Raw genomic sequence first — 21,572 nt, 5'->3', positions numbered from 1 at the left:
GTGTTTCATGTTATGAAAATAAAGTGAATGTGGACGGAGAAAAACCGAGTCATACCAGAACTCTTGAGTCAGCTCTGGGTATGCCTGCTCGGGAGTTTTCCTTTGTTCTTTTTAGAGGAGCTTGGCTTATTTTAATGAATTTTCCTTGCATGGCATAATCACCAGCTATGTGATTAAGCATGTCTAGTTAAGTTATTTCATCACATCAAAAGTAGTGTAAAATAGCCTTTCTGTTGCCTGGAAAGCCGAGTTTGGTGGTTATGAATGTACCAGACATCAAAGAGCTCTATTATCCACAGACTGTATGGAAACAGGCCAGCAGCATTGTATGTTTCCCTCTATTGCTCCTTCCTCTAAGTGGAGTCATCACCCACTAGACTGGAGAGAAGGAGGTGATTTCTTTAATAGTTCATTCTTGCACTTTCTATCCGAATAGGAAGGATGGTGACCAGCTGTTTTGTGTCTCTACTAAAGGCAGATAAAGGGGATAAAATGTTCATAGTGTAGCATGAAGACACCACTGTGTACTGGCTATAAAAAGCACTGAAGAAGCTTCTCACTCCAGCTTTTGCCTCTAGCCGGTTGTACAATTATGGCTCAACTGTCTAATTTCTCTCAAAGTGTCTATGAAAGGCTGAGGTAAGTCAGATAGTCTGAAAAGTTCTTTGAGGCACTAAATCGTATAAGATTGTAATCTTATAAGCTAAATTTGAAAAACCAAAGTAGAGATACCCCAGAGAAATCAAGCCCACAAAACATTTAACATAGAGAACATAAGCTATTAACTATGTAATGATGCCTCTTGACAGTGCCAAAAAAATAAAATAGGTGCTTCATATGGTCAAATTAGATTATCATGATGAGCAGATGTGTTCACGTTTTTGTATACTTATCTCAGTTGGGGTTCCTCAAAAGCAGATGCTGAGGTAAGGATTCCTGTGAAAATGATTTATTAGGAAATATTTCCTGGAGAAACTGTTGGGAAAATGAAAAAGTAGGGCTATGAAGAGAAGGAAGTCAAACAGGATGCCATATCAAGCCAAGTGCTGGAAAATATGACGGTAGGTCAACTATTCAGCGGATTAGAGAATTGGAAGTTCAGGGGAATACGTGTAAATCTATGGCTGATTCATATCAATTGTATGACAAAACCCCCCAAAAAATAAAATAAAAGAAAAAAAAGAAAATAAAAAAAAAAGAAAGAATAAAGCGGTAGGGGAATCCAGCAGAGGAGTGACACAGAAGGAAAAATGTGTTTCATTAAAATAAAATTTAAAAAAAAAAGTTCCTTCCCAGGAAAAATGAAGACGTCTTCAACTTGGGGAATGTGTGAAGGCTGTATTACATCACTGTTTCTGGTTTATGATTGTTCCGCAGTAACTATTCTGATGGCAGCTTCCTACTTGGACCTTCATTGTTGGGTGGGAGTACACTGTCAACATCATCAGAGAGTTCCTGAAAACCCAGTGCCCCCTGTTTAGTTTTACATAGTGTCAAAGAAAAAAAAGAGCAGCAGGCAGCAAATGAAAGTGGCATTTCGTGTGTTAATCTTCTTTTGTTCCCTATAGGCACGAAAATCTGGAAACTCAATGCTGGGGAATTTAAGGTTAATTCCATAAAAAGCTGATCTAACTTCCCACATTTTTCTCTTTCCTGATACGATTCAAGAATGGCTAAAGTAAATCATTCTTCACTTTTTAATATCTTCTACATAGCGGGGCTTCTCTAGTGGCTCAGACGGTAAGGTGTCAGTCTGCAGTGAAGGAGACCCGGGTTCGATCCCTGGGTCGGGAACACCCCTGGAGAAGGAAATGGCAGCCCACTCCAGTCTTCCTGCATGGAAAATCCCATGGACGGAGGAGCCTGGTAGGTTAAAGTCCATGGGGTCGCATAGACTCGGACACGACTGAGCGACCTCACTTTCACTTTCACATACTGACAAGGTACTTAAAAATGATTCCTTCATTAGTTACTTTGGACTATTAGAAGCTTTCCTGACTATACAGCCAAGGACAAAGAACTAACAGAAAATGATGTATTTACATGCCTCATGATGGCAACTCAAGCCCCTTATTCATTGAATTTATCCCCAGATGTGATTTTTAACCCATTATCTTTACATGGGTATTGTATTTCAGCTGTGAAAAGTTGAAAAGAATCTCTCCCCCACTTTGGCTCCTCCCCATCTTTATTTTAAAATTCAGCTCTGGTCATTGACATGAAAATGTCCATCTCTAAAATCCTTCAAGAATAGCATGAGCAGTTCACGTGAAAAGCAAAAGTAGAAAGTCAAATGAGTAAGGCAAGGTGGCAGGTGAATCCTGAGAAGAAATATAAGGAGAAATTGACAGCCTCTGAAACTGGCTAAGATATGAAAGGATCCCACTTCATAGAGGGGGAGAGGAATTTGTGGCAGCATTATTTTCAGATGGATGCAGCAAAAGAGGAACTTGAGTGGTGGTGGTTATAGTTATTTCATTGTTCATTTAGTAGTGTTGCATCCAAATATATATGTATATATTATATATATAAATGACTGTTTTTAGCTTAAGAAAGCTACTTTTTCTCTATGCATTGATAGAAAATTATCCTATAAGATGGGGCTAAAAATATTTACCCTGAGCAGTTTAGGATTAAATAAGAGAAGAAATTAGTTAGCACACTTGAAGCACCAATAAATGGTAGCTTCTATGTTTCTCTCTCAGCCATAGCGTTAGTGTTCGGTACCTCGTTTGTGAGGGATTTTTCACTTTCTGTAGTTTTCCTGTTATAGTCCAGTGGAAGAATAAGAAAGTGATCTTACTGGGTAAAAACAATAGTTGCACACTTCTTCATCCACAATTTAATGCCTATGAAGGTGGATGTGGTGCAAATTTTGGGATTTAACTTGAAAAGATATTTAAATGGATGGTAATTCAGTGAAATTAACAACTGGGAAAAAAAAAAAGAACTATCTTCAGACAGCCAAGATGTTAATGTTACACTTTGTCAAATACCTGTTGCACGAGAAGGTCCTTTAAGAAAATGGTCACCATTCAGTAGATTCATAAATAAAATTGACTAGTTACTTCCTGTTAATTGTGTCACATACTTTGTCTGACAGTGGTTTCACAATTGTTGTACCAAGTAATCTTCCAGATGTGTTCTGCAAGTTCTGTGGAATTTATAAAAGCATTCTGTTAATAAATAGTAGAAGCATCGCTTATGTAAGAAGGATAAAAGACTCCAATCTGAAATTGCATCCAAATTGAAAAAATGAATTTTATTTAAAAGTTCCTCTTCTCTATGCCTTTAGCAGTTGAATCCCAGTCACTTTTGATCAGAAAGAGTGCTGGCTCTTAGGAGGAGTACCCATTTGGAGAGGCTGAGACAGAGAAGAATTGCTAAAGGATTTGGGGGATATGTAGGAGTGAGGTAAAAAAAAAAAAAAAAAAAAAAAATCTTGTTTGTTGGTGAAGCCAGAGAGGTTTCAGGGAAGAAGCATGCTGGTTGTGCTAAGAGTTTAGTTAATCTGTCTCATATAATCCTCACCTTTTGCAGAAGACAAAAAGGATACTCAAGCAGGTAAGTAACTTGCCAGAGGTTGAAGGACTGTCGTGATTCAGTCCTAGGAGTGTCTGACTTCAAAGCCTATGTTCTTTCCTCTAGATCATGCTCTGCTCTTCCAATTTAAAAGGAATTTCTTACTTTAAAATGTTTTAGCTCTGCATTTTTAGATATGTTTGTATGCCTGAGAACCAAATGACAGAGGGTTTGTCTTCTTGAGGGTAATGTTTTATTCTGAGACATCAGGGGAGCACCCTGCTCATATATTACTGTCACAAGTCTTTGCCAGGTATGCCAAGTTATCTTCCTTTTCCTGAAGCACGGGGGGGGGGGGGGGGGCGGAAACATAAGGCTGTGGCAGGTTAAACAGAGGCAAGAGAGCCAGGTGAGAGAAGGCAACTGTCAGAAGCCAGATAAACCTGGCAAATGAGAAGAATTACATCTCAGTTAAACAGAAAGAGCTGAAAGAACATAAATCGATGCTAATAGGAAGTACAGACAAGCAGGGGTTATTAGACCTTTGGTACTTTTTAAAAAGTCAGTATATTTTGATTATTTGGTGGAGAGAATCGTTTGTTGTAAAATGGTATTTCAATGACTTTGTGAGTGGATTTTGTCTGACTTGCTGGAGAGCATTAGTTTACATTGATGCATGAGGCTTTTTAACATTACAACGTGGCATTGCACCAGTGCCCTTAACTCTACACTAACTGAAAAAGCCAGTTTGAAGTCTTGCTGTTTCCACCAAGAATCTTTTATCAACATAATGCTATATAACCAATCACCTTAAAACTCAGTGGCTTAACATAATAAACTTGTATTTGGTTCACAAGTCAGTGGGTTAATTGGATGGTTTTGCTTCTCTTCTGGGAATTATTCACATATTGTGAGAGATGGCTGGCTTTTGGCTGAAGTAGGATGGCTTTGCTCAGGATGACTGCTATGATTTGGCTCTGTCCATGTGTCTTTCATCCTCAAGCAGGCTGGCTGTCACAGCCAAGGCAGATTGTAAAAGCAGGAAAATCCCCTTCTACAAGCACATCTCAAGTCTGCTTGTGTCGTGTTTGTTAATATTCCATTGACCAAAGGATGTGACGTGGCCAGAACCAGAGCAGCAGGCTCTACCCAGACAAATGGCAAGGAACACGCTTTCAGAGACTCGGGGCATCTGAGTCATTTTTGTAACCTGCCACATGACCTTTGTCAGCACGTTTTAGGTTTCTGATGAGGACAGCAGCAACAAATAAAATGAAAATAATAATAAAAGCAGCAGAACACACATATTTAGGAGGAAAATATACAAACAAAGGATTTCACTAAATAGAAAATATAATCTCCAAAACCGGTTCTAATAGAAGGGGCACTATAATTACTTTTTGCTTTTTTCTTTGAGAAAGGCAAGGGGGGCTGAATAACTCTGATTTTAAGTGAATTAACTGCGTTTACATTTATTGTGGTTATTGACGTATTTGGACTTCTTTTTCTATCATGTATTTTGACTTTATCGTCACACATTTTTGTTATCCATTTTCTCTTCTTGATCAGCATTTTAATATTTTCTATTTTTTTCTGTCTCAAGTTTGGAAGGTATACATTCTGTTCACTTCCCTTTATCAACTGCTTGGAAACGAGCAGTCATGCTTTAACTTAATATTTTAACCAAGATGAAATTAAACAAACCACATTTTTTTCTTCTTATATAAGTCCACTTCAGTATTTTTCAGACTTCCTGATAGGTCAGTTGATAAAGAATTCACCTGCAGTGCAGGAGACCCCGGTTTGATTCCTGGATCAGGAAGATCTGCTGATGAAGGGATAGGCTACTCACTACAGTATTCTCAGGCTTCCCTTGTGGCTCAGCTGGTAAAGAATTTGCTTGCAATGTGGGAGACCTGGGTTTGATCCCTGGGTTGGGAAGATCCTCTGGAGGAGGAGAAGGGAAAGGCTACCCACTCCAGTATTCTGGCCTGGAGAATCCATGGACTGGATAGTCTATGGGGTTACAGCGGACACAACTGAGTGGCTTTCACTCACTCGTTTTTCAGTTTCCTTGTGAATTCACCTTCATGATCTTATTACTTTCTAATATTTAATACTGTGTTTTTAAAATTCCAAAAGTTTTTATTCTCAGTCAATACTGGGTTCCTTGTATTTTTAAAACTCACCCGTTTAAAGTGTTTCAATAGTTTAAAATTGTATTATTAATTTAAAATATTTCTTTAAAAATGTTAAAGTGGATAACATAAATATGGTATTAAAAACTTGAGCATGGTATAAAACTCAAAAGATTCCAAAAAGGTGCATAGTAAGAAGTCTGTCCTCATCCCATTCAGACATACAAACCAAGCTTATTTTATATGCAATTATCACTTTTATATATTCCTATACATTTAATGCAAATTCAAGTATCCATACAAGTATACATACATATCTGTTTCTGTGTGTGTTGCTGCTACTGCTGCTAAGTCTCTTCAGTCGTGTCCGACTCTGTGCAACCCCATAGACGGCAGCCCACCAGGCTCCCCCGTCCCTGGGATTCTCCAGGCAAGAACACTGGAGCAGGTTGCCATTTCCTTCTCCAATGTGTGTGTGTGTGTTAGGTAATGCTTACTTGCTTTTTTATTGATGGATAATGATTTGCAGTGTTGTGTTAATTTCTGCTGTATGGCAAAGTGATTCAATTATCAGACAGTAAAGAATCTACCTGCAGTGCAGAAGACCTTGGTTCGATCCTTGGTTCGGAAAGATCCCCTGGAGAAGGGAATGGCCACCTACTCCAGTATTCTTGCCTGGAGAATTCCACGGACAAAGGAGCTTGGCAGGCTACAGTCCATGAGGTTCCCAAGAGTTGGGCATGACTGACTCTCAACTTTCATGTTTATATATATATGCTGCTGCTATGTCGCTTCAGTCATGTCCGACTCTGTGTGACCCCATAGATGGCAGCCTGGAGTGACTGAAAAACTTCTAAAAGTCTTGGTTTTAAAGGGATACCCACACTTGCATGGGTTTTACATTCAGCAAATCTATCCAGTTCTCATGGTGAAGAGTCAGAAAGATCTCCTCTTGGCTCTGGAAGGAGGAGAGGAAATCTTTGTGAAATATTCACATAGAATTTATCTTAACAAAATCCTAATCTTCAGGTAAAAAGACTTTCTCAGAGTCTTACCTCATCTGATATAGATGACATTTCCCCCACTCCAGTCCTCTCTAATTTTCCAAGCTTGTCCAAGTGGGGAAAAGTTAAGAGATACTTTGAAGATCAGAGCCCAGGGACATAGGCACAGTCAAAGACTAAAGTATAATCATAAGACTATAAAACATCTCTGCCTCCTCCTTCTTATACCTTACAATTATACTAACAGGGCTCTAGCAGAGAACAGTGGATTTCAGCAGAAAGATCTTCAATGAACACTCTATTGGGAGGAGTACTTAAAATGTAACCCAAAGTCAAATAGGGAGACAAAATGAAATATGCTAGAGGAATTTGAAGACTCTGGCACCTATAGCTATAGCAAATATTAAACACAGCTAAACTTTTAGCAAAATTAAATACACCAAAGCCCTGTTAATAAAATTCCTATTACCCAGTGCAATATATATGACTTTAAAAATTACGTCTCAAGATTGCTTTGGTTATTCAGGATCTTTTGTGTTGCCATACAAATGTTAATGAGTTTTTGTTTGTTTTAGATCTGCAAAGTAATGCCATTGACAATCTGATAAAGTGAAAGTGAAGTCACTCAGTCGTGTCCGACTCTTTGTGCCCCCATGAACCTGTGCCTGCCAGGTTCCTCTGTCCATGGGATTTTCCAGGCAAGAATACTAGAGTGGGTTGCCATTTCCTTCTCCAGGAGATCTTCCCAACCCAGGGATTGAACCTGGGTCTCCCACATTGTAGGCAGATGCTTTACCGTCTGAGCCAGCGCAGTCTGATAAAGATTGCATTGAATCTGTAGATTAACTTGAGTAGTGTAGTCATTTTGACAATAATGATTCTTCCAATCCAAGAACATGGTATATCTTCCATTTATTTGTGTCATCTATGATTTCTTTAATCAGCATCTTATAGTTTGCAAAGTATAGGTCTTTTGCCTCCATAGGTAGGTTTAGTCCCAGGCATATTATTCATTTTAATGTGATGGTAAATGGGATTGTTTCCTTAATTTCTCTTTCTGATTTTTTGTTGTCAGTGTATAGAAATGCAAGAGATTTCTGTTTATTAATTTTGTATCATGCAACTTTACCAAATCCATTGATGAATTCTAGTAATTTTCTGGCATCCTCTTTAGTATTTTCTAAAATATATAATATGGTATTAGATCATGTCATCTGCAAAGAGTAATACTTTTACTTATTTTCCAATTTGGATTCTTTTGATTTCTTCTTCTTCTCTGATTGCCATGGCTAGGACTTCCAAAACTATGTTGAATAAAAGAGTGTCGACATCCTTGTCTTGTTCCTGATCTTAGGGGAGATGCTTTTAGCTTTTCACTGTTGAGTATGATGTTAGCTGTGGGTTTTTGGTATGTGGTCTTAGTTATGTTGAGATATGTTCTTTCTATGCCCACTCCCTGAAGAGTTTTTGTTATAAATGGTTATTGAAATTTGTCAAAAGCGTTTTCTGTGTCTATTGACTTGGTATGGTTTTTATCTTCAATTTGTTAATGGATATATCACACTCAATGGTTTGCAGATGAAAAATCCTTGGATTTCTGAGATAAATCCCACTTGGTCAAAGTGTATGGTTCTTTTAATATATTGTTGGATTCAGTTTGCTGATTTGTTGAGAATTTTGTTCACCAGTGGTATTGGCCTGTAATTTTCCTTTTCTGTGATATCTTTGTCAGGTTTTGATATCAGGATGATGGTGCCCTCAGAGAATGAGTTTAGAGTTGGAGGAATCAGGCTCCATGACTTCAGACTATACAATAAAGCAATAAAATAATCAAAGGTGTGTGATGCGGACACAAGGACGGATTTGTGGTCTGTCAATGGAACAGTATAGAAAGCCCAAAATGAAACCACATACCTCCAGTCAATCAACCTATGACAAAGAGTGCCCGAATATACACCAGAGAGGGGACAGTCTCTTCAGTAAATGATGCTGGGAAAACCAGACAGTTACATACAAAAGAATGAAACTAGAACATTTTCCAACGGCACACACAAAATTAAACTCAAAATGGACTAAAGACCTAAAACTCTAAGAAGAAAACATAGGCAGAACACTCTTTGACATAAGCTGTAACGATATCATTTTGGATCCACCTCCTAGAGTAATGAAATTAAAAACAAATATAAAAAAATGCTGCTGCTGCTACGTCGCTTCAGTCGTGTCCGATTCTGTGCGACCCCATAGACGGCAGCCCACCAGGCTCCTCCGTCTGTGGGATTCTCCAGGCAAGAACACTAGAGTGGATTGCCATTTCCTTCTCCAATGCATAAGTGAAAAGTGAAAGTAAAGTCGCTCAGTCGTGTCTGACTCTTAGTGACCCCATGGACTACAGCCTACCAGGCTCCTCCGTCCATGGGATTTTCCAGGCAAGGGTACTGAAGTGGGTTGCCATTTCCTTCTCCATAAAAAAATGATACCTAATTAACCTTAAGAGATTTGTATGGCCAATGGAACCATAAACAAAATGAAAAGACAACCCACAGAGTTGGATAAAATATTTGCAAACAATGCAGCCATCAAGGGATTAAGCTCCAACATATGCAAACATCTCATGCAGCTCAATATCTAAAAACAACCGAATCAAAAATAGGCAGAAGATCTAAATCGACATTTCTCCGAAGAAGACATAAAGATATCCAAAAAAGCGTGTGAAAAGATGCTTATCAGAGAAATGTAATTATCAGAGAAATGTAAATCAAAACTACAATGAGCTATTGCCTGACACAGTCCAGAATGGCCATCATCAAAAAGTCTATAAACAATAAATCCTGGAGAGGGTGTGGAGAAAAGGGAACTCTTCTTCACTGTTGGTGGGACTGTAAATTAGTGTAGCAACTATGGAGAACAGTATGGATGTTCCACAAAAAACTAAAAGTAGAGCTACCAGCATTCCCACTTGTAGGCATATATCCAGAAAAAAACATAATTCAAAAGGATACATGTACCCCAATGTTGATAGTAGCACTATTTACAATAGTCAAGGCATAAAAGCAACCTAAATATCCATCTATAGTTAGTAATGGATAAAAAAGATGTTATGAATACACACATATATATAAGAGTTTGTAATCATTTCACTGGCTTATCAATATCACTGTCACTCCTGTGGCATCACTAAAGGTCAGTTACTGGAAGGGAGCCTGTGGCTCAAGTTTTTTCTCTTATTTCTCCATCTTTTCTGGAAGTCTGGGTCTCCTTTTCCTTTTTTTTAAAGATTTTTTTGGTGTGGGCCATTTTTAAAGTCTTTATTGAATTTGTTATAATATTGCTTCTGTTTTATGTTTTTGTTTTTTTGGCCATGAGGCTTGTGGAATCTTAATTTCCCAACCAGGGATTGAACCCACACCCCTTGCACTGGAAGGTAAAGTCTTAACCCCTGGACTGCCAGGGAATTCTCTGGGTCTCCTTTTTCCTATTTATTTCAATGTTAAGTCATTTTCAGTGTTTTTATTTGTCTTTCAGAATTATCCATTTGCTGTCTTCATAAACTCTGAAAAAAGACCCAAGAAAATCATTGAGTTACCTGGATGTTATTATTCAGGTTTTCTATCATCTTGTCTTTTTATACTACAGTTTTCTAAATATTAAAATAAAACAATACAGATAGTAAAATCCAAACTGTAGTGCTTCATCCCCAAATCTTATATTTTGAAAACATACTGTTTCTACTTACTCCTGACCTTAATTCATTTCTCGTAATGTATTAACAGTCTTTAGATTATCTGAAATGGCAGCAGAAAAAGATAAATGAATTTGCTGTCTTCTAATTTTAGGCAAGTCACTCAAGACAGTTACCTCAAATAGTTTTTCCTTGTCCCAAGAAAAATGGTAACAATAAACCATCATGTACTAAAAGCAAATATCAAGCTTTGTGGGGAGAAGAAAAAAGATTAACCAAGCATTTTAGAGTAGTCATCGTTAGGGCACTATGCAAAATTAAGATCACATAACCCTCTAATAGCCTCTATTAATTGTCTGACGCCTGTTAAGTCTTACAGATCTGGGAGAGCAATGCTATGCTCACTGGCCACAGTTTATAGGCTCTTCCATCTGGATCTTTTACAACTACCGTCTCTTGCAAAATGCTTTGTTCCAACTTAAAGAATTGAAGCAAGAATAACTTTTTTTTTCCTCCTCAGCTGAGTTTTGGCAGGCAGACTTTAAGTTACTAGCACACTAGGGAGCAAAGCACTAATGAAAGCATATGAAAAGTAATGTACCTAAGAAAAAGGTAAATGATAATAACCGGTGCACAACTTTTTATGACTTGGGACTTTAAAGTGAAAAGCACTTTCTATAACAATAAATGTTCTGTGTTATATAATGTTGCAATAACACACTAAATAACTGAACAATAGTTGTAATTTTTCCTCACTGCAGCAAAACATGTTCAGAATCAGAAAATTAAATTCTCTTTGCCCCTTTACTGTTTCAATTATGTGTGTATTAAGCTTTGACAGAGCTTTAAAAAATTATTGCCCTACTCAAAAAATGAATGGTTGAAGCACTGTTGAGTCATAGGTTATTGTTGGACAGTTTTTCTCATTCTTTGTTTTAGATAAGAATCTTATATAGAAGTGTCTTATAGCCATTGGTTGGAGAGTGAGCAATGACCCCAGAGACTTATATTTAATTCTGTTTGGAAAGTTGGTAATATTCTATGTGTGGAAAGAAAGTCTCATTATTCATGTAAGAGACTGTAGGTTGGAATTTGGTACTATTGAAATCTTTGTTTTCAAAGTTTGTCTTATGTATGTATATGACCAAAAGGAATGAATCATATTATAGTTCCCTTATTCTGCTATTTGAAATAAACAAAAGCTCTAGGAAACACGATTTTATCAAAATACAAACCTAAAAACAAACAAGCCCAAACCTCTCAGGTCACTCAAAAGGGCTTCAGAAACTCTTTCATCAGTGCAAACTGTCAGTAATTAAATGATCAGTATGATCCCTCTCTAGTGTTCTTGCCTGGAGAATCCCAGGGATGGGAGAGCCTGGTGGGCTGCCATCTATGGGGTCTCACAGAGTCAGACATGACTGAAGCGACTTAGCAGCAGCAGCAGAAGCATGTGAACATCAAAGACAAATTCTGTTGTAAGAACACGTTCCTATTTCCCAAATACAGTGGCATGAGAAGGCATGGGTCACCCCCAGCTGCCTTTGTCAATACCCCTCAAATACTGCAGATAAGCACAAAGTAAATAAAACAGTAGTTTGCTTGTAAAAACATCTCAAGACATGCCATCTATCACTTACAGATCAATTTCACCTCTCTCTATAGAAATACATTGTTTACTAATGCAGTTTGAGATGCTAATTACAAAATATGGCTAAGGTCACAAAACAGTTGTTCATCCTGAAGTTGGAAGAAAGTGGTAGCAGTCGAATCTCTTGTTTAACTCCAGAGAAAAGTAACTGCCGTTCCTTACCAACTAAATAGTATGGTTAATAAATGTATTTCTATGGTCATATTAGAAGTTTTTATTCACCCCTGATCCTTTTTTTGTAAATACATTTTTTTAATTGAGGTATAATTGACATATTGGAAAATAAAATGGCAACCCACTCCAATATTCTTAACTGGGAAATCTCATGGACAAAGGAGCCTCTTGGGCTATAATCCATGGAGTTGCAAAGGAGTTAGATATGCCTGAGCAATGAAACGACAAGCAGTTGACATATAACATTATGTTAATTTCAGGTATACGACATGCTGACTCACTATTTATGTATATTGTGAAATGATCACCATAATCATTCTAGTTAACAAATGTCATCATATAGTTATAACTTTGTTGTTGTGATGAGGACTTTTAAGATTTACTGTCTTACCAGCTTTCAAATATGCAATACAATATTATCAGCAATAATCATAATATTATTAACAATGTAAGTAATGCTGTATCCCCATGATTTATTTAGTATTTTCTAACTGAAAGCTTGAACTTTTTAAGTCCCTTCACTCATTTTGATCACCTTACACCCCCCACATCTAGCAACCTCCAATCTGTTCTCTCTATGAGATAGGTAGGGGGGTGGGGGTTGGCATCTCTTTTTTCAAGTTTCACATATAAGTGAGATCATATGGTATTTGTCTTTATCTGTCTGACTTATTTTACTTAGTGTGAGGCCTTCATGTTCCATCTGTTTTGTCACAAATGGCAAGATTTTATTTTTTTCATAGCTAAATAATTCCCTGCATGTGTATGTGTTTCTTTATCCATTGTTGAATACTTCGGTTGTTTCCATTATTGGCTATCATCAGTAATGCCACAAGGAACATGAGGGCTGTTTTCAGTCCCTCAGTCCTGTCTGACTCTGCGACCCCATGGACTGGAGCACACCAGGCTTCCCCGTCCTTCACCGTCTCCTGGAGCTTGCTCACATTCATGTCCATTGAGTTGGTGATGCCATCCAACCATCTCATCCTCTTTCATCCCCTTCTCCGCCTGCCTTCAGTCTTTCCCAGCATCAGGGTCTTTCCCAATGACAGTTCTTAGCATCAGGTAGCCAAAGTATTGGAACTTCAGCTTCAGCATCAGTCCTTCCAATTAATATTCAGAATTGATTTCCTTTAGGATTGATTGGTTTGATCTCCTTGCAGTCCAAGGGACTCTCAAGAGTCTTCTCCAACACCACAGTTCAGAAGCATTAGTTCTTTGGCGCTCAGCTTTCTTTATTGTCCAACATCTGTACACAACTACTGGAAAAACCATAGCTTTGACTAGATGGACCTTGGTTGGCAAAGTAATGTTTCTGCTTTTGAATATGCTGTCTAGGTTGGTCATAACTTTTCTTCCAAGGAGCAAGCGTCTTTTAATTTCATGGCTGCAGTCACCATCTGCAGTGATTCTGGAGCCCAAGAAAATAAAATCTATCACTGTCTCCATTGTTTCCCCATCTATTTGCCATGAAGTGATTGTATGAGATTATAAAACAGAGTCAGCACACATGTGGCACTCCCCCTCCCCATGTTATAACATCCAATGTTAACAAGCTATGTCATTCTTTGTTTCCAATCCTGGACAAAACTTTCAATTTGTCTCAATATGGTACTCCAGTCATTTGCTATTAGCTAATGAGAGTTGATGATGGTGATGGAGAGTGATGGACAGGGAGGCCTGGCGTGCTGCGATTCATGGGTCGCAAAGAGTCGGACACGACTGAGTGACTGAACGGAACTGAACTGAACTGAATGACAGTTGATATTTAAGATGAAACACTTTGCCATGTCTGTTCAGTGGTTGATTTCTTTTTTCATCGTTTTTATACCAGTCAGAGAAGATTCAACACTTATTGACTCTTTGCTGAATAACATGGTTTTTAATCACATTCTACTTCTTAAGGGATGTTTCTTATTTGAATAATGTTAAAACCGTAATGTACTAAACTATTATGTAATAGGCTATGTGCTACCAGGAAGTTTGGTGGTGTCAAAGAAAGAAAAAGCAAACAATTTTGTTCATGTGCATTGAAAAATTTTTGAAATATAAAGTTCATAATGATTTATGAAGAAATTCCATCATAGTCTTAATCATGAACTCCTTAAGGGTTGGGCATCTGCTTTAAGAACTTTGACATTAATTTGTTTTCAGTGCAAGTTTATGTTGTAGCTTACATGCAAGACATATTTGGACATCATTTACACTTTACTGCTTAAGTTTATAAAATACACATTTTTATTATTATTGTACTATGTTGGTTGTGGCTCAAAAGTAATTCATTGAATCAAAAAGTAGAGTTTGTAAATCCTTTAATTGATGTGAAATTATTACTTAAATATCAAGATATTTTTGAATTATTAATCTCTTAAATATATATATAAATATATCATTTCATGTTCTGCCAAATCCTTTGGTATACAGATGTGAGCAACATGGTAGGTACTTTGCATCCAGTTCATCTCTAAAATTCTTTATTTTAGATTTGATCTTTAATCAGTTCAGTTTTGGTTATAATGTGGTGAAATTTATGAGATTTTTTATTCTTGTATATTTGGGGGAGGCTGTTAGCAAACTTTAACCTATATATAAAGCTGACACACTTTGTTGAGAATATACTTTATGTAACAGTTCTCATCCTAATATTTCCACAATATCTGATGTTTAGGAACTATGATTTGAATAAAATAGCTACATTATTTTTTATGCTGATAGTATGGCAGTAAGGTAGCTTGTTTGTCTGTTCTTTATTAAGGGAAATAAGAAACAACATATGTTTAAGAGACTCTGAGGTATTGGATAATGAAAATATATGCTAAATTTTTGAAATAGGTAAGTAATAACAATTACAATTTGTTTATTTTGTCAGATTTAAGAAATAAAATTTACTATTTGGATCAGGTCAGGCCCCTGGAAATCTAGAAATTATTCAAGAATTTATTTCTCTGATATACCAATACATACATCACACCATCTTTAAAAGCTTTTAAAACACTGCATCTGTAACAAATGTATTTTACTGTGAGAGTTGCTTCATATCAACTTAAATGAAAAACTCACTTTTTGCACAATGTGGTTACCAATGAAAATAATATTTAGGGTTGTATATAGTGAAAAAATTTTGCTTTGTTTTCACAGATATGTCTTCTTGCTAGTCGGAAGAGGAAAACAATAGTGAAGAAGAAAAACTTTGAATAAACACTTCATGAAAGAAGATATGTAAGTAGCTTACAAACACATGATGTGATCATAACATGCAAATGTTAGCTGTAGCTCTTATACTGAGAAATAGCACTTTGCACCCACTGCAATAGCTAACATTAAAAGACAATACTGAATGTTGGTACAGAGGTGAAACAAGCGGAACACAGACATTACCGGTTGAAGTGTAACATCATATAACCATTTTGGAAGACTCATTGGTAGTTTTTTTTTTTGTTTGTTTGTTTTCTTTCTTGACTGTGCTGGGCCTTTGTTCATTGATAGCTTTTTATAAAGGTAAATGTCTACTTATCATATTTAGACTATGCAATTCTACTCTTACATGTTTACACAAGAGTAAGGAAAACAACTGTTCAATGTCTTGGAGAAACAGGAGAGAGTTCTCCACAGAAATTAAAGCTGAGTGCATCTCATCAGCCGGTCTTCTGAAATTTGCTTAGGTTAGCCTGTCCTTGTCGTCAAGCCAATTTGACCTTCCCTTAGACTCATCTTCCTTGGTTCTCTGTGCACAGACTCTTCATTACTACTTCTTTCTGTGACGTAAACAGTAAACACACATTTCTGGCTTGATGTTTATACCTTCTTTCATACTTGATGCTTGTTCTTAGACTCCCCCAAAACTATCATGAGCATGAGGTATTCTTACCCTCTTTCCTAGCCTCTTAGGAACTATAGTAGCTGTATCACCCAGTTTTCTATTGAGCACAACAAGCTAAGAAAATTACAGGTGAAAGGAATTGGTTGATCAATTATTCTTGTTTTTTTCCCTCTAGATTTTACTCAGAGAAGGCAATGGCAACCCACTTTAGTACTCTTGCCTGGAAAATCCCTTGGACGGAGGAGCCTGGTGGGCTGCAGTCCATGGGGTTGCTGAGTCAGACACAACTGAGCGACTTCACTTTCACTTTTCACTTTCATGCATTGGAGAAGGAAATGGCAACCCCCTCCAGTGTTCTTGCCTGGAGAATCCCAGGGACGGGGGAGCCTGGTGGGCTGCCGTCTATGGGGTCACACAGAGTCAGACACGACTGAAGTGACTCAGCAGCAGCAGCAGCAGATTTTCCTCTGTCTCTTGCTTTTCCTTTTCCCTTAGCTTATCAACATCTTTGCCTTTCATTTTGTTTACTTCTCCAGAACTGTTTACTCTTCTTATATTTATTATTTTCCATATGGTTTTCTCTCTCTGTTCTTTCATTTGTACCATATTTCAGTTTGGCCATTTCCTGACCTTGGGGTTATTTCTTTTCTGCAGTTCCCTTCTCTAGGCTGATTAAGTTCTTTACTTTGAAGAAGATCACATCTCATAATAGCTGTGGGTTCTCCTTCCCAGAAGATAAACTTTGAAATAAGGATATGTATGAATGAGGGCAAATTGTTTGTTTGGGAACTGGCTCCCAGAAGCACCTGTAGAGGGATGGAGTAGTAAGACAGAGAAAGAAAGCCTGTGTGGTGTTGTTAACAAGTAGATGGGTGACTGAGGTGCAGTCCTGAGGGACACTGGTGGGAGGCAACATGGAACATGCCTCCAAGTAATCCCACCAAAAGGATGAGGAAGATGGTATATTTATTTATGGACTCCTGTTCCTCATTGTTTGGGGTTGCTCTCAAGGATGTTAGCTATCTATCCTGCCTCCCAGAACTCACAGTCCAATCTATGAATGAACGGAGCATGCGCCTGCCTGGTGAAGTCACAGGGGCAGGGGCTCAAAGATGACAGAAGGAAGAAGCATCTGACATATACTGTATAGTGGGCAGGGCAGTTATGATGGGGGTACTGCTAACATCTGCAAAAACAGCCTTTTTAATTCAGCCTTTTATGGTTGAATGTTTACCACTTTATAATTCCACAAGTAACATTTTGAATGGTACTTTAGGGATGTGGAAATGAGACCAATGGAAGAATAAAAAGAGCTCAAGTGTGTTTCTCTATGTTTTTCTAAAATATGAACACCAAGATATGTCAAGATATGTGCTTCTAGTTACAAATACATGAAAATGGATGTATACTTTACAAAGGTGAATAGAAATTGCAGAGAACTATCTTGAATATTTTTATAATACATTTTCAACATATAATCTATTTCAGTTGCTTTCCATATTACTCAAATTATTTTATTCAGTCATCATTTTTTTTTTTTTTGGTGGGGGCATGGTCACACTTCAGTATCCATAAGATAATGTTAAATGTTTAAAAATAGTACAAACTATTCTAATAGTTCTTGTGCTAATATTGCACTATCTATGATAAACTATTGCAAGCCAAAATGTGGGGGTTCTTTTTCCTTACTAAATTCAGATATAAAAACAGAACACAGTTAACTCATATACAATTGAGAGTTCAGTGATAAACCTGTAGAAGAGCTTTGCCTGTCTCCTTAATATAGGCTGTTCAAAGCTCTTGAATATTTCCTCTTCTCAATAGCCCAAAACCTCAAATTGAGTTAAAAGGCCCCACATTGAATTAAGAGGTCATAAGTTTCACCAAAGCAAATATGAAATGACTAGATCTGATATTTATCAGAGTTTTGGAGAAGACCAGATCATTTTATTCTTACAGGACTGATACATTCAAGTAAAGAATAGCTCAGTTTATGGAACAACGATGGTCAGTATGATAATCTATTAGTAATGTGCCTTCCTCGAATTTGGTATGATGGTTTATGATATTTTTGTGCTGTGAGCTGAGGATTTATCCTGTGACATGCACCCCCCCACCCCCGCATTAGATCTTAGTCTCTAAATGCCATCACTCACGTGCTTCTGTAGCAACTTCCCACCTCTCAAATAGAGCCAGTGCTTATTCTAGCTCTGTGTCAATGAAGACCTGGGAGACATCAAGGCCAGCCATAACAACAACATTCTGGAGGGGGTGGTGCCAGTGATGGACTCAGACCAGCTTTTTAAAGGTCGTTTTAGAGAAAATAGATCAGTAATGCATTTCGTAATTGTCCAGATAGTTTTTTGAATAAGCCTGATTTTTCTGAATCTCATCTTTGACACATGTTTGCTTCTCTTTTTCCTTCTTTGGTTGTCTAATTCTTGGATGTGGCAAGAAGCAATTGTATCTTCCTTTTCAACTGGTTTTAAATCTAAGATTTCATAACCTTTGAACCTAGCACTTTGCTCTGCAATTTATTTCTAGTCTTTCTTCCTCTTGTTGATTATCTCCTCTGGTGATGATCGCCATTCCTAGCCTCTTGTACTAATAAAAGGGAGTGTTCAGGGAGAGTATTGCACTGTGACATTCAAGGAGCCAAGATTTTCTGATCCCTGTAGCAGTTAAATATTTATACAACCAATATCTATTGAACCCAAATATGCTGAGGACTTTCTAATCAGCATGACATAATGGTGAACAAAAGAATAATACAGCTGGGCTAATTAAGCTTATAGTCTAGTGAATTAGACCATGGAAAATAATTTTAGCATGATGGATAGATGAGTATTTCAAAGGGGAAGTGCAAGTATTATAATGTATATAAACCATGAAAAAACATTTGAGCACAAATTTGAAAACAGCATTCCAATTATTTGAAGGGAATGGCAGATCATTATCTTGACTATTACATATAATTTAATGTAATATAATGTAATTATGTATTAATTTTAAGATATATCCATCCTTTTTTCTTGTTTAGATCCTTTTCTCTGATAGGTTCATAAAATGTTGAGTAGAGTTCCCTGTACTATGTAGGAGATCCTTATTGGTGATCTATCTTATATATATTAGGGTGTGTGTGATTTATCTCTCCTCTTCCACATTTCCCCTTTGGTAACCTTAAGTTTATTTTTTATATCTATAAGTCTGTTTTCTGTTTTGTAAATTAGTTCATTTGTATTATTTTTTAAAATTATAGTCTACATATGGGCTTTCCTTGTGGCTTAGCTGGTAAAGAATCCGCCTGCAAGGCAAGAGACCTGGGCTCAATCCCTGGGTTGGGATGATCTCCTGGAGAAAGGAAAGGCTACCCTCTCCAGTATTCTGGCCTAGAGAATTCCATGAACTGTATAGTCCATGGGGTCGCAAGGAGTCAGAGACAACTCCACGACTTTCACATTATGAGTGATATTATATGGTATTTGTCTTTCATTGTCTGACTTACCTCACTTAGTATGATAATCTCTAGATTCATCTATGTTCTATAAATGCCATTATTTTATTTTTTATGGCTGAGTATTATTCCATGTTAAATATACCACATCTTCTTTATCCATCTCTGTTGATGGACATTTGGGTTGTTCCTCTGTCTTGGCTATAGGAAAGAATGAATGTATGTATATGGATGTGTATAGCTGAATCACTTTGCTATATACCTGAAACTAACACAACATTGTAAATCAACTATACGCTAAGTAAAATTAAAATTTTTTAATTTTTGAAAAAGAAAAGAGACCATAAGAATGCTAGGGTTCCCCCACAAATTTATTTTTCATCGTTGTAATGAAAGTTGTGGCCTTTCAGGGTTGAAGAGCAGGAATAGCAGGATAAATATACTTTAACATTACAGTCTCCTCAAGCCTTCAAATAATTTTCCTTTTAGTATATGATAAATTCAGCTCCATTTAATGTGGGCCACATTTTGGGTCCAGCCACTTGGCCATCCAACCAGCATTTTAGAGCTCTTCCTAACTGTTTCAGCTAAAGCATTGAATCCTGAATCTCTGGTTAGTGACCCTATGTCAATAAATTCAGCATGAAAAAAAAAAAAAAAGATACATCACATACATCATCTTAAATATGGGCATGTTAAATGGGTTGTTTAGTTAGAATTAGCCTATACAGCATTAATTTTTTGCTTTTCATTCTTTCATGATGTATCTGATTATTTCTGCATTTAATCAAAACATTTTATGCCTTTTTAAATAATACTGGTTTTTATTACTTATATCTAAGACAAGAGTGATTAAGACTGTAAAATGGTACAAACAGATCATTGCTTCTGCTATCACTTTTCCCTTAAAGAAGACATATCTCATAAAATGTTCCAATCAAGGGACTTCACTGGTGGTCCAGTGATTAGGACTTTATCTTCTAATGCCACAGGTGCGGGTTCAGTCCTTGGTTGGGGAACAAAGATCCCACATGCCACAGAGTATAGCCAAAAATTTAAAATAAACACAACATTGTAAATCAAGTATGCTTAAAAAAATTTATATGTTTCAGTCAGTAACAATATTAGCATGTATTTCTAGTTTACAAAATTTAATGGAAGGAAAATATCCACTGATACAATTCAATACTTCAGTCTCTTTGAAAACTAGGTTTTCAGTTTCCATAAGATATCTAATCAATCTATAAAGCTTCTTTCTTTCCATTCTTATCCCTGAATGCTTAAGCATTTATTTACATATTTATTCACTAACCCAAATATGCACTTACTGAGTGCCTACTAGAAATTGATAAATTCTCCATATGTTGACCTCATACAAAATCATGCAAAAGAATTTTCCCAGATTGCCAAATGCAGCGATGCAGCAAGATATAATGGATATTCCTTATTTTAATGATTCTTGTCATGCTGTTTTAATATTGCTTTAAGCTATTTTTTGAGCATTTTAATTTATTGTATTCTTTACTTATTTCAGTTGCACCCTAAGGCTAGTTAGTGAAGGATTCCATTTTGAAAAGTCTAAAAAATAAATAGAAGTTGAATTGTCAATGTTTTTGTTGTTGCTGTTTCCAGATCTCTGGGAAATAGAAAGTTATGAGGGATGTAAAGAAATACTATCATGAGGAAGTGTCTTATTCAGTGTTTCATGGATAATACTTTTAATGTGCCAAACTGGTATTAGGGAAACTCAATACAGCATCCCCAAGGTTATTTGCTCTCTCAACTACATGTTCTGGGGAAGACACAGTAGTAGTTACCATTGTTAGTATCTGGGTCCTTTTTTGGGTTTAAACTACTTGAGCAAGGAAGTTGGTAAAGTACAATGGGATAACAATGTTCAATCATTTTCTACTGCTTATAATAAAGAATTTACTCTGACTTCTCAGGGAAGGCCATTTTGAGAAATCAGGGTCACCCACACTGGTTAATGAATAATTTATATAGATAATTAAAGAACAGATATGACATATTTTATCATTGACTTGTTGGTCAATAAAATTCTGGAGACAATAGAATTTTCCTTAAAATTCTCCACATTTCCAAGTTATCTAAAGTTAAAATGGGTATATT

General features: G+C 36.8%; 1 long non-coding RNA gene across 1 annotated transcript in view; it reads left to right on the top strand.

The window, feature by feature from the left end:
• The first annotated feature begins 15,331 nt into the window (after positions 1-15,331).
• LOC122453152 overlaps positions 15,332-21,572 on the top strand; it is a 133,679-nt gene continuing 127,438 nt past the window's right edge. Inside the window, exon 1 of the long non-coding RNA XR_006272959.1 lies at positions 15,332-15,387. This is a non-coding gene — a long non-coding RNA (uncharacterized LOC122453152). The remainder of the gene's footprint in view (positions 15,388-21,572) is intronic.

The sequence above is a fragment of the Cervus canadensis genome, chromosome 14 (assembly GCF_019320065.1).
Source record: "Cervus canadensis isolate Bull #8, Minnesota chromosome 14, ASM1932006v1, whole genome shotgun sequence".
NCBI lineage: Eukaryota > Metazoa > Chordata > Mammalia > Artiodactyla > Cervidae > Cervus > Cervus canadensis.
This window is presented reverse-complemented; position numbering and strand designations above follow the sequence as displayed.